The sequence below is a fragment of the Bufo bufo genome, chromosome 1 (assembly GCF_905171765.1).
Source record: "Bufo bufo chromosome 1, aBufBuf1.1, whole genome shotgun sequence".
Lineage (NCBI taxonomy): Eukaryota > Metazoa > Chordata > Amphibia > Anura > Bufonidae > Bufo > Bufo bufo.
Window position 1 is genome coordinate 784,949,155 of NC_053389.1, and position 17,836 is coordinate 784,966,990.

General features: G+C 44.8%; 1 protein-coding gene and 3 non-coding genes across 4 annotated transcripts in view; 1 reads left to right on the plus strand and 3 right to left on the minus strand.

Annotated features, from left to right (window-relative positions):
- Positions 1–3,220: 3,220 nt before the first annotated feature.
- TRNAK-CUU lies at positions 3,221–3,293 on the minus strand. The gene has a single exon. It is a non-coding gene; the product is annotated as a tRNA-Lys (tRNA).
- Positions 3,294–6,891: 3,598 nt separating this feature from the next.
- The window catches only part of ANGPTL6 (angiopoietin like 6), a 51,860-nt gene continuing 40,915 nt past the window's right edge, over positions 6,892–17,836 (plus strand). The window contains exon 1 of the mRNA XM_040414905.1: positions 6,892–6,954. The gene's annotated coding sequence lies outside the window, so the exon portion shown is untranslated. The remainder of the gene's footprint in view (positions 6,955–17,836) is intronic.
- On the minus strand, positions 8,004–8,076 carry TRNAK-CUU. The gene has a single exon. It is a non-coding gene; the product is annotated as a tRNA-Lys (tRNA).
- On the minus strand, positions 11,871–11,943 carry TRNAK-CUU. Its single transcript has one exon. It is a non-coding gene; the product is annotated as a tRNA-Lys (tRNA).

Sequence of the window (17,836 nt, forward strand, 5' to 3'; positions counted from 1 at the left end):
ATACAGTATACCTCTACACTGTGCCACACAATATACAGTATACCGCTACACTGTGCCACACAATGTACAGTATACCTCTACACTGTGTAGTCTGTTCTAAAAGCACCATTGTTTTGTGGCGGCGGACAGAAAAAAATCTGAAAGTGCCCCTCCCGAGACCAGGCTCTGTATCCGCCACTGCCTCGTCCTCGCTGAAGTCGCCTGTCAGCCGCCCCGCTGCCCAATTAGAAGGACCAGGCTGACTGTCAGATGATGACAGGGCCGGCACCGCAAGGAGTAATCTCCCAGGCCGGCCCTTTATAGAACTCACCAGGACAGTGACAGGTCAGACTTCTCCCCTGGGTCCTGCTGTAAAGTGGAAGACTGTGAGTTGCGTTTTCATTTTCTATAAAAAAGGCCCATTAAAATCTTCAGCACCAGGCCCATCACGCTCTTAATCTGGCCCTGCCCCCACATAGTAGTTATTCCCTGTTCATGCCACCACACAGTTTTTATGCCCACATTGTGCCCCCACAGAATTATAAGAACCCGGGCACCGGATTCATACGTTTCTAATTATTTTAATTATTTGGAAGATTTGATGATTTCTGGCAGAATATAATAAAGGAATCCAGTACTCTACCAACAAACCTGCTACCCGCAGCACTGGACATCCATGTTCTGCAGCATGCAGGAGTACTCCATGTTACAAGCTTCCAGTTTTTAGGTGACTGCCTGAGATTTCACCTCCATGAGTCACACATGAAGTCACTTATACATTGTATTAGCTTCTGTTACCATAATCACAGTATTCCATAGCAGACAGTAGGCTTATGGGGATTCGCCCTGACACAATTACACTGTATTCATACCGCACTGGACTGGACTGTCCCGCCGGACCCGGGACGGATGGGAGGTATGCATATAGTGACCACCATATGGTGGTTAGATACCAGGTCTGCACAAGTGATCTGCAGAATATCATCATTTTGCAGACTGTACAAGAAAATATCGCATTGGTCACAGGCAGAATATAAAACAATGAAAAGGGGTCTGTCAGTAGTTTTGATCATGCTGAGCTGCTGACAGCACAAAGTTAAGGCTTGGGAGAGCAGGGCATATATTTTGTGGAGTTTGTCGCACCAGGAGTGTGAATATGAAGTTTTATTCAGCCAGATTCTATTATTTGTCCTGGAAATGTATGACTAAATTGACATCTGGGTGCTAACATGCACATTGTCCAATGGATGTGACCTTACTTGGTCAGGCAGAACGTATTCATAAATTTCCAGGAGGAATAACAGAAGAACATGACAGCACAGATTAGGTTCACAAGAATTGTTATCTGATGGATGTTACAAGTATTTCTATAACAGATTTTTGATTGAAACACCTTTATTACAATGGTTATACAGACTTAGTACTGTGACGCAGCGCAGGCAACGAGTCAGTACTTAATAAATTACTTACAGTCATCTTTGCGAGCATGGCATTGTTATGTAACGCACAGGCTAACCTACACTATACATCACAATGCATGCTACACTAGCATTCCTATTCAATCACAAAACCTTCTAACAAAGCATTTAGACAGTGATGAGGGAAGGGGAGGTGGGAAGGAGGGGGTAGGGAGGGGAAATCACATGCCCCCAGCTTTATTGAGAAGCCAGAAACAAACGGGGTTCCGGGGGAGTATTTCTATAACAGATTTTTTTGATTGAAACATCCCAATGATGGGGATCTGATCACAATACAGTACTTCTGTATTGTAATGCATTGGCTGTAAGTGTAATACAGTGTGTATTACTCATACAGCTTCCTTCCCGGAAGGCAGCCACGACGCCTAAGGAAGGCATTGTGCTGCCTTCCATGCCATCGGGTCCCCGTCACAGCAGCACTGGGACTCGATGGCAGCTCCGATACTCGGAAGGACATCGCATGTGCCCCGGTCAGCGCTGACCGTGGCACATCAAGGGTTAATGCGCCGGCATCGGTGATTTCACCGATACCGGTGCATGCAGGAGGGGTCCGGCTATCAGTGACTGCCAGACCCCTGCCGCGGATCGGGCGGGCTCATCTCCTGCAACCGCCCGATCACAGCGTCGTACATGTACGGCGCTGGTCCTTAAGTCACTGACATCTATTCTGCGTCGTACATGTACAGCACGGGTCCTCTACGGGTTAATAGAGGCGCTCTAGCTGTTGCAATCAGGGCATAATCACAATTTACTTCATGTGCTGGTTAAAAATGTCTCTAAGGGCTCTTTCACACTTGCGTTCTTGTCTTCCGGCATAGAGTTCCGTCGTCGGGGCTCTATGCCGGAAGAATACTGATCAGGATTATCCTAATGCATTCTGAATGGAGAGAAATCCGTTCAGGATGCATCAGGATGTCTTCAGTTCCGGAACGGAACGTTTTTTGGCCGGAGAAAATACCGCAGCATGCTGCGCTTTTTGCTCCGGCCAAAAATCCGGAACACTTGCCGCAAGGCCGGATCCGGAATTAATGCCCATTGAAAGGCATTGATCCGAATCCGGCCTTAAGCTAAACGTCGTTTCGGCGCATTGCCGGAGCCGACATTTAGCTTTTTCAGAGTGGTTACCATGGCTGCCGGGACGCTAAAGTCCTGGCAGCCATGGTAAAGTGTAGCGGGGAGCGGGGGAGCAGCATACTTACCGTCCGTGCGGCTCCCCGGGCGCTCCAGAGTGACGTCAGGGCGCCCCAAGCGCATGGATCATGTGATCACATGGATCACGTCATCCATGCGCATGGGGCGCTCTGACGTCATTCTGGAGCGCCCGGGGAGCCGCACGGACTGTAAGTATACTGCTCCCCCGCTCCCCACTACTACTATGGCAACCAGGACTTTAATAGCGTCCTGGGTGCCATAGTAACACTGAACGCATTTGGAAGACGGTTCCGTCTTCAAATGCTTTCAGTACACTTGCGTTTTTCCGGATCCGGCGTGTAATTCCGGCAAGTGGAGTACACGCCGGATCCGGACAACGCAAGTGTGAAAGAGGCCTAAAGTCTATTCTTTGAAAGTTTTTGTTATTGTCAGAAATTAGTGCATCTGGGGTTCCTGAGTAGAGACCTGACTCTCTGATGTCCTTATTCCCTAATAAAATAAACTGTATGGAAAGGGTTTGTCCTGCTGTATTTTTAGTGGAAGATCCACATGTTTTTTTGCAGTTACTAGTAGGCTCTGCCTCTGTTTCCAAAAATACTAAAAAACATAGTCGCCCAACGTGGGGCTCGAACCCACGACCCTGAGATTAAGAGTCTCATGCTCTACCGACTGAGCTAGCCGGGCTACTGTGCCTGTAAGTTCTAAGACCTCAAGAGACTACTTTCTGGCCTTTTTCTGTTCTACAAGGACGCTCCAGCAGATAATGGACATGAGCCATGGACAGAGTTTTGTTATTTACAAGACTGGGGCAGACGTAATAATTAACCAATGTCTAAGATTTCCCCATAACAAAGCCGCCTGCTCTGACTTTACTGCTGGTGGCCACATGGCTTTGAAGTTTTTGAAATTTGCATTGTAGAACGGCGACATCTTGTGGTCATTTATCACTTCCCTTCCCTCGTTCAGGTCCTGTGTTCAGCCTGTTTCAGTATAACTGCTGGCTGGTGCAGATCTCATTATAGTCAATGGGGATCTGTTGGAGAACGGCAGTATCCGGCTGTGCCGTATATGGTAAACTCCACTGACAGATTTCTGACTCTGATGTGACCGTACCCTTATCCACATGTGATGTTTTTGCCCCATTGACTAACGGTACACTACCACAATACAAGCACCAATAACCAATAATACCACCATATACATACCTCACAACTTACCAAACGAACAAAGTGAGACACATTGTGCGGCAATTTTTTTTGCACTAGGCCACACCTATAACTCCGCCCAAAATATAACTATGCACCTAATCCCAACCAGTCCCCTTAATTGCCCCCCTCCCCGAGCTGGCGGCGCAGCCGGCCCTGGACCCTACTAAAAACTTAAATTAGTGGGTGGCGTGCGCGTGCCAGCACAGGGAGATGAGCGCTTCCATTGTGGAAGCGCTCATCTTTATCTGTATCGTGGCGGGGCAGGGGAGAGGCGTGTCCCTCCCCTGTGTCTCTGATAGGCTGCCGGCCTAGTGCCGCCTGAGCCGTACAGCGCGGGACACAGGCCGGAAGAGGCCTGCATCACATCGCTGACATGGAGGTAAGTATAAGTTTTTTTTTTTTTAGATGTATAATACTTTTAGGAAAAGTCTTTTACTGGCACATGATGGGGGGGCGCCTTTTTTTACTGGCACATGATGGGGCATGGGGGGGCCCTCTTGTTACTGGCACATGATGGGGCATGGGGGAGCTCTTGTAACTGGCACATAATGGGGCCTAGGGGGGCCCTCTTGTTATTGGCACATGATGGGGGGGCCCTCCTGTTACTGGCACATAATGGGGCATGGGGGGGCCTCTTGATACTGGCACATTATGGGGCATAGGGGGGTCCCTCTTTTTACTGGCACACGATGGGGCATAGGGGGGCTCTTTTTACTGGCACATGATGGGGGACCCTCCTGTTACTGGCACATGATGGGGCATAGGGGGGCCCTCTTGTTACTGGCACATGATGGGGGGCACTTTTTACTGGCACATTCTTGGTAGGCACTATAGGCGCATTTACTGAGGCCACAAAGAACGGGTATTTTATATGGGGGGATCTGTACAGTAGCATTTTATACTAGGCACATTATGGTGGGTACTGTTGGGGAGAGGAGTACTATGGGGTCATCTACGGGGGCACTAAGAAGGGGTATTTTATACTTGCAAATTATGGGGGACACTGAGGGCATCTATTGGGGCATTTAATACTGATAAATGATGGGGGGCACTAGGAGGAAGGGGGAGAGTAGCACTATCAGGGCATTTACTGGGGGCACTACATAGGGGTATTTTATACTGGCACATTATAGGGGCACTATGGGGACATTAGCTCAACTGGGGGCATTACAAGGGGGTATTTTTTGCACTGTCACATTATAAGGAGAATTATTTCTACTAGGGGGGGGGCTTTATTAATCCCCCATGGTATGACCCCCTAGTAGCAGCACCAGCCTCTCCCTGCTCTGCTATCCCTCTGCCCCTTCTCCAAATCCTTATTATGAAATCTTTCTCATTAGGATAAAACACAACATCAGCTCCGCCGAGCCCCCGGCCAAAGTGTGGAAGTGGTGTCCGAGATCCCCAAGGGCCAAGCCAAGTAACTGTAAGTTTTCATGTGAAATATGTTTATGTTATACACATATAGCCTACACTGTGCCACACAATATACAGTATACCGCTACACTGTGCCACACAATATACAGTATACCTCTACACTGTGCCACACAATGTACAGTATACCTCTACACTGTGCCACACAATATACAGTATACCTCTACACTGTGCCACACAATATACAGTATACCTCTACACTGTGCCACACAATATACAGTATACCTCTACACTGTGCCCCACAATATACAGTATACCTCTACACTGTGCCCCACAATATACAGTATACCTCTACACTGTGCCACACAATATACAGTATACCTCTACACTGTGCCACACAATATACAGTATACCGCTTCACTGTGCCACACAATATACAGTATACCTCTACACTGTGCCACACAATGTACAGTATACCTCTACACTGTGCCACACAATATACAGTATACCTCTACACTGTGCCACACAATATACAGTATACCGCTACACTGTGCCACACAATATACAGTATACCGCTACACTGTGCCACACAATATACAGTATACCTCTACACTGTGCCACACAATATACAGTATACCTCTACACTGTGCCACACAATATACAGTATACCTCTACACTGTGCCACACAATGTACAGTATACCTCTACACTGTGCCACACAATGTACAGTATACCTCTACACTGTGCCACACAATATACAGTATACCTCTACACTGTGCCACACAATATACAGTATACCGCTACACTGTGCCACACAATGTACAGTATACCGCTACACTGTGCCACACAATATACAGTATACCGCTACACTGTGCCACACAATGTACAGTATACCTCTACACTGTGTAGTCTGTTCTAAAAGCACCATTGTTTTGTGGCGGCGGACAGAAAAAAATCTGAAAGTGCCCCTCCCGAGACCAGGCTCTGTATCCGCCACTGCCTCGTCCTCGCTGAAGTCGCCTGTCAGCCGCCCCGCTGCCCAATTAGAAGGACATGGCTGACTGTCAGATGATGACAGGGCCGGCACCGCAAGGAGTAATCTCCCAGGCCGGCCCTTTATAGAACTCACCAGGACAGTGACAGGTCAGACTTCTCCCCTGGGTCCTGCTGTAAAGTGGAAGACTGTGAGTTGCGTTTTCATTTTCTATAAAAAAGGCCCATTAAAATCTTCAGCACCAGGCCCATCACGCTCTTAATCTGGCCCTGCCCCCACATAGTAGTTATTCCCTGTTCATGCCACCACACAGTTTTTATGCCCACATTGTGCCCCCACAGAATTATAAGAACCCGGGCACCGGATTCATACGTTTCTAATTATTTTAATTATTTGGAAGATTTGATGATTTCTGGCAGAATATAATAAAGGAATCCAGTACTCTACCAACAAACCTGCTACCCGCAGCACTGGACATCCATGTTCTGCAACATGCAGGAGTACTCCATGTTACAAGCTTCCAGTTTTTAGGTGCCTGCCCATTTTTTTCCAGTTTTTAAGTGACTGCCTGAGATTTCATCTCCATGAGTCACACGAGTCACACTTATACATTGTATTAGCTCTCTGCTTCACCTTTACAGGCAAGTGTCTGTACTTCCTACGGAAGCAGAGACAGCTGCCTGAGAGCGGGATATACATCCCACATTCCGGGACAGGAGGACAGCCACTGCAATCCAGGACTGTCCTGCAGGATCCGGGACGGATGGCAGGTATGCATATAGTGACCATATGGTGGTTAGATACCAGGTCTGCACAAGTGATCTGCAGAATATCATCATTTTGCAGACTGTACAAGAAAATATCGCATTGGTCACAGGCAGAATATAAAACAATAAAAAGGGGTCTGTCAGTAGTTCTAACCATGCTGAGCTGCCGACAGCACAAAGTTACGGCTCGGGAGAGCAGGGCATATATTTTGTGGAGTTTTTCACACCAGGAGTGTGAATATGATGTTTCATTCAGCCAGATTCTAATTTTTCTCCTGGAAATGTATGACTGGGTGCTAACATCCACATTGTCCAATGGATGTGACCTTACTTGGTCAGACAGAACATATTCATAAATTTACAGGAGGAATAACAGAAGAACATGACAGCACAGATTAGGTTCGCAAGAATTGTTATCTGATGGATATTACAAGTATTTTTGTAACAGATATGTCAGATCTCAGATCCTCTATAAATCTAATGACTCGCAGTTGATGTCTTCTCTGTCTGGAGACATTCTCCTGTCTTGTCCATAAAACCCAGGGAGACATTATAACTTCTCCTGCAAAGCTTCCTGCAGAGACATCTTTGGCGCTTCAGTTCTGCAGCCATCCCCAGCCTCTACAGCAATACAATGTATTTTACTGAATGGCTCACTGGCTATACAAAACTTTTAATTACATGCAATTACAAAAGTATTCGCATCCAGGTACTGGTTTAAAAACTGTAGAATATTATTCATGGGACAACCCCTTTAATAGAGGCGCTCTAGCTGTTGCAATCAGGGCATAATCGCAATTTACTTCATGTGCTGGATCAAAAATCTCTCTGAAGTCTATTCTTTGAAAGTTTTTGTTATTGTCAGAAATTAGTGCATCTTGAAACCCCCGCTGCCTGAGTAGAGTCCTTGCTTTGTGATGTCCTTATTCCCTAATAAAATAAACTGTATGGAAAGGGTTTGTCCTGCTGTATTTTTAGTGGAGGATCCACAGGTTTTTTTGCAGTTACTAGTAGGCTCTGCCTCTGTTTCCAAAAATACTAAAAAACATAGTCGCCCAACGTGGGGCTCGAACCCACGACCCTGAGATTAAGAGTCTCATGCTCTACCGACTGAGCTAGCCGGGCTACTGTGCCTGAAAGTTCTAAGACCTCAAGAGACTACTTTCTGGCCTTTTTCTGTTCTACAAGTACGCTCCAGCAGATAATGGACATGAGCCATGCACAGAGTTTTGTTATTTACAAGACTGGGGCAGACGTAATAATTAACTAATTCTAAGATTTCCCCATAACAAAGCCGCCTGCTCTGACTTTACTGCTGGTGACCACATGGCTTTGAAGTTTTTGAAATTTGCATTGTAGAACGGCGACATCTTGTGGTCATTTATCACTTCCCTTCCCTCGTTCAGGTCCTGGTGCAGATCTCATTATAGTCAATGGGGATCTGTTGGAGAACGGCAGTATCCGGCTGTGCTGTATATGGTAAACTCCACTGACGGATTTCTGACTCTGATGTGACCGTACCCTTATCCACATGTGATGTTTTTGCCCCATTGACTAACGGTACACTACCACAATACAAGCACCAATAACCAATAATACCACCATATATACAGTCGTGGCCAAAAGTTTTGAGAATGACAAAAATATTAGTTTTCACAAAGTTTGCTGCTAAACTGCTTTTAGATCTTTGTTTCAGTTGTTTCTGTGATGTAGTGAAATATAATTACACGCACTTCATACGTTTCAAAGGCTTTTATCGACAATTACATGACATTTATGCAAAGAGTCAGTATTTGCAGTGTTGGCCCTTCTTTTTCAGGACCTCTGCAATCCGACTGGGCATGCTCTCAATCAACTTCTGGGCCAATTCCTGACTGATAGAAACCCATTCTTTTATAATCACTTCTTGGAGTTTGTCAGAATTAGTGGGTTTTTGTTTGTCCACCCGCCTCTTGAGGATTGACCACAAGTTCTCAAAGGGATTAAGATCTGGGGAGTTTCCAGGCCATGGACCCAAAATGTCAACGTTTTGGTCCCCGAGCCACTTAGTTATCACTTTTGCCTTATGGCACGGTGCTCCATCATGCTGGAAAATGCATTGTTCTTCACCAAACTGTTGTTGGATTGTTGGAAAAAGTTGCTGTTGGAGGGTGTTTTGGTACCATTCTTTATTCATGGCTGTGTTTTTGGGCAAAATTGTGAGTGAGCCCACTCCCTTGGATGAGAAGCAACCCCACACATGAATGGTCTCAGGATGCTTTACTGTTGGCATGACACAGGACAGATGGTAGCGCTCACCTTTTCTTCTCCGGACAAGCCTTTTTCCAGATGCCCCAAACAATCGGAAAGAGGCTTCATCGGAGAATATGACTTTGCCCCAGTCCTCAGCAGTCCATTCACCATACTTTCTGCAGAAGATCAATCTGTCCCTGATGTTTTTTTTGGAGAGAAGTGGCTTCTTTGCTGCCCTTCTTGACACCAGGCCATCTTCCAAAAGTCCTCACTGTGCGTGCATATGCGCTCACACCTGCCTGCTGCCATTACTGAGCAAGCTCTGCACTGGTGGCACTCCGATCCCGCAGCTGAGAATGCCAAGAGTGTGCAAAGCAGTAATCAAAGCAAAAGGTGGCTATTTTGAAGAACCTAGAATATGACATATTTTCAGTTGTTTCACACTTGTTTGTTATATATATAATTCCACATGTGTTAATTCATAGTTTTGATGCCTTCAGTGTGAATCTACAATTTTCATAGTCATAAAAATAAAGAAAACTCTTTGAATGAGAAGGTGTGTCCAAACTTTTGGTCTGTACTGTACCTCACAACTTACCAAACGAACAAAGAGAGACACATTGTGAGGCGTGCAAGGCGGCGATTTTTTTCTGCACTAGGCCACGCCTCTAACTCCGCCCAAAATATAACTATGCACCTAATCCCAACCAGTCCCCTTAATGCCCCCACATAGTAGTTATTCCCCCTTCGTGCACAGTATTTATGCCCACATTGTGTTCCCTCACAGAATTATAAGAACCCAGGCACCGGATTCATAAGTTTCTAATCATTTTAATTATTTGGAAGATTTGATGATTTCTGGCAGGATATATTAAAGGAATCCAGTACTATACCAAGAAACCTGCTACCCGCAGCTCTGGACATTCATGTTCTGCAACATGCAGGAGTACTCCATGTTACAAGCTTCCAGTTTTTAGGTGACTGCCTGAGATTTCACCTCCATGAGTCACACATGAAGTCACTTATACATTGCATTAGCTTCTGTTACCATAATCACAGTATTACATAGCAGACAGTAGGCTTATGGGGACTCGCCCTGACACAATTACACGGTATTCATACTGCACTGGAAGCAACATTGTTTTGCAATGCCACTGAAGTTTTCCTTGCTGGCACCTCAGGTCACCTGAGCTCCGTACCTTATGCCAGCCTCCTGCACATACTCGGTAAGCAGCGCCTCTTGCTGCGCTGTGCCCGTCTGCCATCTCCTGAGGCCCGCACAGCCGAGGCACGTACCCGGGAATACATGTGTGCCCAACTTTACTGCTCTCCGGACGGTGTAATTTAGAGCTGGAGAAGCAATGCTGCCCCTTAGCACAGAGGATCCATACTGCAGCAGACCCGCCACTCACCCTACTCCACTATGGCAGTGACCCGTCATTAACTGACAGACCCACCATATGTCGCAGGGATCTGCTGAATGATGTCGGCTCTCTGCTTCACCATTACAGGCAAGTGTCTGTGCTTACTATGGAAGCAGAGACAGCTGCCCGAGAGCGGGATATACATCCCCCATTCCGGGACAGGAGGACAGCCACTGCAATCCAGGACTGTCCTGCCAGATCCGGGACGGATGGCAGGTATGCATATAGTAACCATATGGTAGTTAGATACCAGGTCTGCACAAGTGATCTGCAGAATATCATCATTTTGCAGACTGTACAAGAAAATATCACATTGGTCACAGGCAGAATATAAAACAATAAAAATGGGTCTGTCAGTAGTTTTGATCATGCTGAGCTGCTGACAGCACAAAGTTAAGGCTTGGGAGAGCAGGGCATATATTTTGTGGAATTTTTCACACCAGGAGTGTGAATATGAAGTTTTATTCAGCCAGATTCTATTATTTCTCATGAAAATGTATGACTAAATTGACATCTGGGTGCTAACATGCACATGGTCCAATGGATGTGACCTTACTTGGTCAGACAGAACATATTCATAAATTTCCAGAAGGAATAACAGAAGAACATGACAGCACAGATTAGGTTCGCAAGAATTGTTATCTGATGGATATTACAAGTATTTCTGTAACAGATATGTCAGATCTCAGATCCTCTATAAATCTAATGACTCGCAGTTGATGTCTTCTCTGTCTGGAGACATTCTCCTGTCTTGTCCATCAAACCCAGGGAGACATTATAACTTCTCCTGCAAAGCTTCCTGCAGAGACATCTTTGGCGCTTCAGTTCTGCAGCCATCCCCAGCCTCTACAGCAATACAATGTATTTTACTGAATGGCTCACTGGCTATACAAAACTTTTAATTACATGCAATTACAAAAGTATTCGCATCCAGGTACTGGTTTAAAAACTGTAGAATATTATTCATGGGACAACCCCTTTAATAGAGGCGCTCTAGCTGTTGCTATCAGGGCATAATCGCAATTTACTTCATGTGCTGCATCACAAATCTCTCTGAAGTCTATTCTTTGAAAGTTTTTGTTATTGTCAGAAATTATTGCATCTTGAAACCCCCGCTGCCTGAGTAGAGTCCTTGCTTTGTGATGTCCTTATACCCTAATAAAATAAACTGTATTGACAAGGGGTTGTCCTGCTGTATTTTTAGTGGAGGATCCACATGTTTTTTTTAAGTTACTAATAGTAAAAAATACTAAAAAACATAGTCGCCCAACGTGGGGCTCGAACCCACGACCCTGAGATTAAGAGTCTCATGCTCTACCGACTGAGCTAGCCGGGCTACTGTGCCTTTGAATTTTAAGACCTCAAGAGACTACTAAGACCTCAAGATACTTTCTGGTCTTATTCTGTTCTAAAAGAACGCTTTCGGAGCGTGGCTTGCAGACTTGGGACGTGATTGTGGACTTGGGGGTGTGGCTTTGCGGTCTCACAGGCATGGCTACAGTGTCCGGCTTTTGAGGGTGAAGCAAATGGCCACCCTAGTTGTAAGGAGTCAAGAAGAGAGTTTGCAGAGAGATAGCTTATTAAGCGAGACTAGACAAGATGTTCTGGTATTTTAGAGATGAAGAGGAGGTTAGAAACAGATCGATAGTTAGAACAGAAAGATACCAGAAGATAGGTTCAATATTGTAGTAAGGTGAGTAATTACAGGTGGCTAGAGGGACTGGAGGAGGTGTGAGGGAATAGTATCACTGATGCAGGTTGTGGTTAGAGAATAAGAAAGAAGCATGGAGACTTCTTCTATTACAGGGTCAAAACAGGAGAACAAACACGAGGAAGTGTGGGAGGGAAAAGGATCGAAGATGGTTGGGGACTGGGAGATGTGGTGCCGGATGTTACCAATCTTATCTCTGAAGTAAGGGGCCAGGTCTTCAGCACAGTCGTTTAGGGTTATTTGAAAGTGGGGAGACGAGAGAGGTGAAATAGTTCTGCTTGGCAATATGGAGTGCTGAGATATAGTTTTTGGGAAATATGTAGATATTCGTGATTTTCTCCATAACCGTTCTGCATATCTAGAACACCACTGGATAAAACATGTTTGTTTCACATGTGTGCCAGGGTTGCCATGTTCTGTGTCAGGAAGGTTGCATTGTAATTGGAGCTGCTTCATTCAAGGTGGTTTCCAGGACATGGTGGTAATGATTGGCAGCCAAATCCAGACAGAAGTAAGCAGAGATGCCGTCACTTGTTGTGGGGGTTAGATATTATGCATCATGAGCTCTTTCAACACCTTTGAAAATGTACATGTTTTTGCCCATTTTCAAACCAGGGACCTTTCACGTGTGAGGCGAACATGACAGCCACTACACTACAGAAACTTCCTGTTTGCTCAGTGTTTCCTTTTCACTATTATTTAATTATTTTTCTTTTGGTTGATATATATATATAATCACAGTCGGATACACTTGGTGTATTTGCATCATGTCCATTGTGTTATCAATAAATCTAAAATGTTGATGCATTCTCTGTCGTCCAGGATAGTTGTTGTGTCTAACAATTTGGTGATCTCCGTGCCCCTTATATCATAGTGGGAGTCCATCTATTTTAATATTAAGTTAAATAAGTCTGGATTTCTGTGATTTTGGTTCTTATGATATGCCATCAAACCCTTGCTTTGTTACTGGAAAAAATTGATTAAAATGGAAAATTTGCCCAAAAATTTTAATTCTCAAATTTCATCTCCATTTGCCAATAACTCTTGTGCAACACTTAAAGGGTTAACAAAGTTTGTAAAATCAGTTTTGGATACCTTGAGGGGTGTAGTTTCTTAGATGGGGTCACTTTTATGGAGTTTCTACTCTAGGGGTGCATCAGGGGGGCTTCAAATAGGACATGGTGTCAAAAAACCAGTCCAGCAAAATCTGCCTTCCAAAAACCACACAGCGCACCTTTCCCTCTACGCCCTACTGTGTGCCCGTACAGTAGTTTACGGCCACATATCGAGTGTTTCTGCAAACTACAGAATAGGGGCAATAAATATAGCATTTTGTTTGGCTGTTAACCCTTCCTTTGTTACTGGAAAAAAATTGATAAAAATTTAAATTCACAAATTTCATCTCCATTTGCCAATAACTCTTGTGCAACACCTAAAGGGTTAACAAAGTTTGTAAAATCAGTTTTGAATACCTTGAGGGGTGTAGTTTCTAGAATGGGGTCATTTTTGGGTGGTTTCTATTATTTAAGCCTCACAAAGTGACTTCAGACCTGAACTGGTCCCTAAAAATTGGGTTTTTGAAAATTTCAGAAAAATTTCAAGATTTGCTTCTAAACTTCTAAGCTTTGTAACATCCCCAAAAACTAAAATGTCATTCCCAAAATGATCCAAACATGAAGTAGACATATGGGAATGTAAAGTAATAACTATTTTTGTAGGTATTACTATGTATTATAGAAGTAGAGAAATTGAAACTTGGAAATTTGCAAATTGTTCCCAAATTTTGGTAAATTTGGTATTTTTTTTATAAATAAAAATGACTTTTTTTTTACTTCATTTTACCAGTGTCATGAAGTACAATATGTGATGAAAAAACAAACATTCTCAGAATGGCCTGGATAAGTCAAAGCGTTTTAAAGTTATCAGCACTTAAAGTGACACTGGTCAGATTTGCAAAAAATGGCCTGGTCCTTAAGGTGAAAATGAGCCCAGTCCCTAAGGGGTTAAAGAAACTGTCCCCATTGGATATAAGCTGTATTTTTGGTGCAGGATCTATATATCTTTTATTATTAATATTAAAGCTCAAACCCACAACCCTGAGATTAAGAGTCTCATGCTCTACCGACTGAGCTAGCCGGGCTACTGTACCTTTAAATCTGAAGTTGTCTGGAGACCACTGCTAAGTATTTCTGGTTTACAAGGATCCTCTTGCTCAGGGATCAGCAACTGCAGCGTCTCACTTATGTATGTACAAGTGGTCCCGTTAAATTTCTGTATTTAATGTATTGTATTTCCTAATATCAGGCTGGCATTGTCATTACATCTATTTGCCCCTATATCTGGGGTTTGTTAATAAAGTTAGTAGTTGTGTGTGTGGAAGTAGTGAAGGTTCAGTGAGGAACAGGAGAAGGAAGTTAATGGAGGAGAGCAGGCTTAGTCCAGAATGTAGCTGCCTTTCTTTCCACTGGCCCCTGATCAAGCCTGGAGAGGACAAACCAAGTGTTTACTGCAGTCCAGCACATGACAGTAAGTCTATGGATATAAAGCGAGTCTAGTGAAGAATAGAGCTGAGTCTAGCCAAGGGACTTCACGAGCACAAGTGACCAGGAGGAACTTAAAGGTACCTGGACAACACTGGATGATTAGTGCACAGAATTATCCTTTTTCCACTAAATGCCTTCTGGGACACAGTGAACCTGAATACTTCAGTAGAGCATCCTGCATCAAATAATGTAGCAGAGAGTTTGCCTGCCACAAGGGAGAACGCCCTTATTGGATTGCTCAAGATAAGTAGGGAACCATTATATTCAGTACCTGAGTGCTAGAAAGTGGACTTAGTGCAAATGTACCCATTCTTTGCCTGTAAAGTAACAGCATTAGGAAAACTCCTCAACTGACAATTGCCAGACCTGTTATAAGGAATTCCAGTTAAACCAACATCTGGATTATTTCTTTTGCTATATTGATAAACTGTAACAACTGCCCTGAGACGATTGATTCAGTAAATGTTTAACTGTTTTCTACTACAACTGACTCCTCATCCTTTCTACTACTTACGGTGCTGGCGTCACGAACACAGGGGCCCAGCCACCAATGCACCTTAAAGAGGACCTTTCACTTGTAAAAACTATGTGAACTGAGTATGCTGACATATAGAGCGGCGCCCGGGGATCTCACTGCACTTACCGGGCGCCGCTCCGTTCTCCTGTTATAGGCTCCGGTACCTTTGCTCTGTAAGTTATAGTAGGCAGAGTCTTCCCTTGTCCTGTGGGCGTCTCCTTCTCCTAGGCTGCAGCGCTGGCCAATCGCAGCGCACAGCTCACAGCCTGGGAGAAAAAAACCTCCCAGGCTGTGATCCCCGGGCGCTGCTCTATATGGCAGCATACTCAGTTCACATAGTTTATACAAGTGAAAGGTCCTCTTTAACACCTATACCATCAAGGGCACCTCAACTTCCATCTGGCTGGTGTTCCCTGCAATAGAGAGTGCCCCGGAGGATTTAGTGCTGTCTTCCCCGTCACTGCACGCCGACCCATGGAGGCTCTGCTAACCGTGAGTAAATTAACTACTACCCCCATCAGCCCACCGTGAGCCTCACGTGTTGCCCCTGTGGCCTGGTACGTTGCACAACTTCCAGCACTCCAGCTGCTGTGAAGCTACAACTCCAAGCATGCATACTTACTTGGCTGTTCTTGTAACTCCCATAGAAAAGAAATGTGGATTCTTGGAGTTGTAGTTTCAGAACAGCTGGAGTGCTGGAGGTTGCTGATCCCCGCTCCAGCAAATAATGGCGCAGGAGGTCAAGGTACCACTTGGAACCGAACCTGAGTTCAGTAAAAGGTTTTTTACAATAGAAATTATTTATTACCCAAAGTCTCACGAGACTTTGCGAAGTAATAACTTCGGCTCATAGGAGCCAATACATTCTAATACTGTACGGAGCGCTCGCTCCGTACAGTATTCTAACTAAGTTTTATGCAAATCGACTTCACTCATCGCTCGATTCACTGATCCCTAGTTATGGTGTTTGTACAGCAGCGACCTCTAGTGGTCAGAGGCAGAGCTGACACATTTATCACTGTCTTTCCTTTTTCTTCTCCCAGCAGGATAAACCCTATTTAACCAGGCAGAGTGCCTGGTGGGGTTGATCCTGCTGAGCAAAATTACACCTTTAACTTATTAAAGCACCTATGGGCGGGCCAAGCCCAGATCTTCAACGCCCTACTCTCCCTGCTGTGCCTACTTTCCCATAGATTAAAGGAGCTAGGCATCTTGCCCTTCCTGCAGCTTCAGGTGTCATCGACGCATGCACAGTAGGCATCTCCGCTGCTTAGGCAGCTGAAGCCAGTGCTGTCCGCATTTGCCGATACTACAGTGTAGGCACGAGATTAGCTGGCCCTGTCCACCAATTGGAAAGGGAGAGCAGCAGGAGGAAACTATTTTTTTAATTGCTTTATTTTGATAAATCCCAGTCCACTCTTTCATTAATGGAACTTGAACTCCATTAGATTGAACGGTACGACTTGGATACCTACCCAGATGCATCTGCTGTTAAAGTGAATCTGTCAGCAGATTTGTACCTATGACACTGGCTGACCTGTAGACTTGGCATCTGTGTTGGTCCCATGTTCATATGTGGCCGCATTGCTGAGAAAAATTAGGTTTTGATATATGCAAATGAGCCTCTAGGAGCAACGAGGGCGTTACCGTTACACCTAGAGGCTCTGCTCTCTTTGCCACGTCCGGAAACCGCATAAAAAATGTGATATAAACTGCTCATAAATCTGCACTATTTATTGTGGTTTTGATGTGTTTTTTGTGCAGTTTTTATGCGGTTTTTGTTGAGGATTTTTTTTCTATGGGAAAAAACACTACACATAAAGTGCGGAATCGTATAACCAATTGACATGCTGCAGATTTAAAAAAAAATTTAATACTCGTGGAAGGTCAATTTCTATGCGTAAAATCTCATTTACTTTGCTGGTACTGTATTAGGGCTCATGCACACGACCGTGGTTTTTGTCCGCATCTGATCTGCATTTTTTGAGGGTCCTATGTAGCGCCATTTCCTTCAATGGGGCGACAAAAGATGCATCTGTGTGTCCGTTCCGTGGCACCCGCAAAAATATAGAGCATGTCCTATTCTAGGACAGTTCTATAGAGGGCAGGACGTTCTGTTCTGCAAAATGCGGAACACATAGCCAGTATACGTGTATTGCAGACCGCAAAAATGGCTACGGCTGTGTTCATGAGCCCTAACATTGGGGTTTTCCACATGAAAATCCGCATCATGTGCAGTTACCCTAATGCAGTACCATCCATCAGTTATGTAAGTTTCCAACCCAACTGACCACCAGTGAGTAATAAAGTGACACCGAAAAAGCGTGAAAAACAAATTTACCCTTAGATGACTGCCGGCATACATGTACGGCGGACATTGTCTGTTTAAATACTCGCCTGCTCACAAGCTCAGCGAGTGCCATAGCTGCCATGTTCCTGGCAGAGGCCCAGGGCTAAA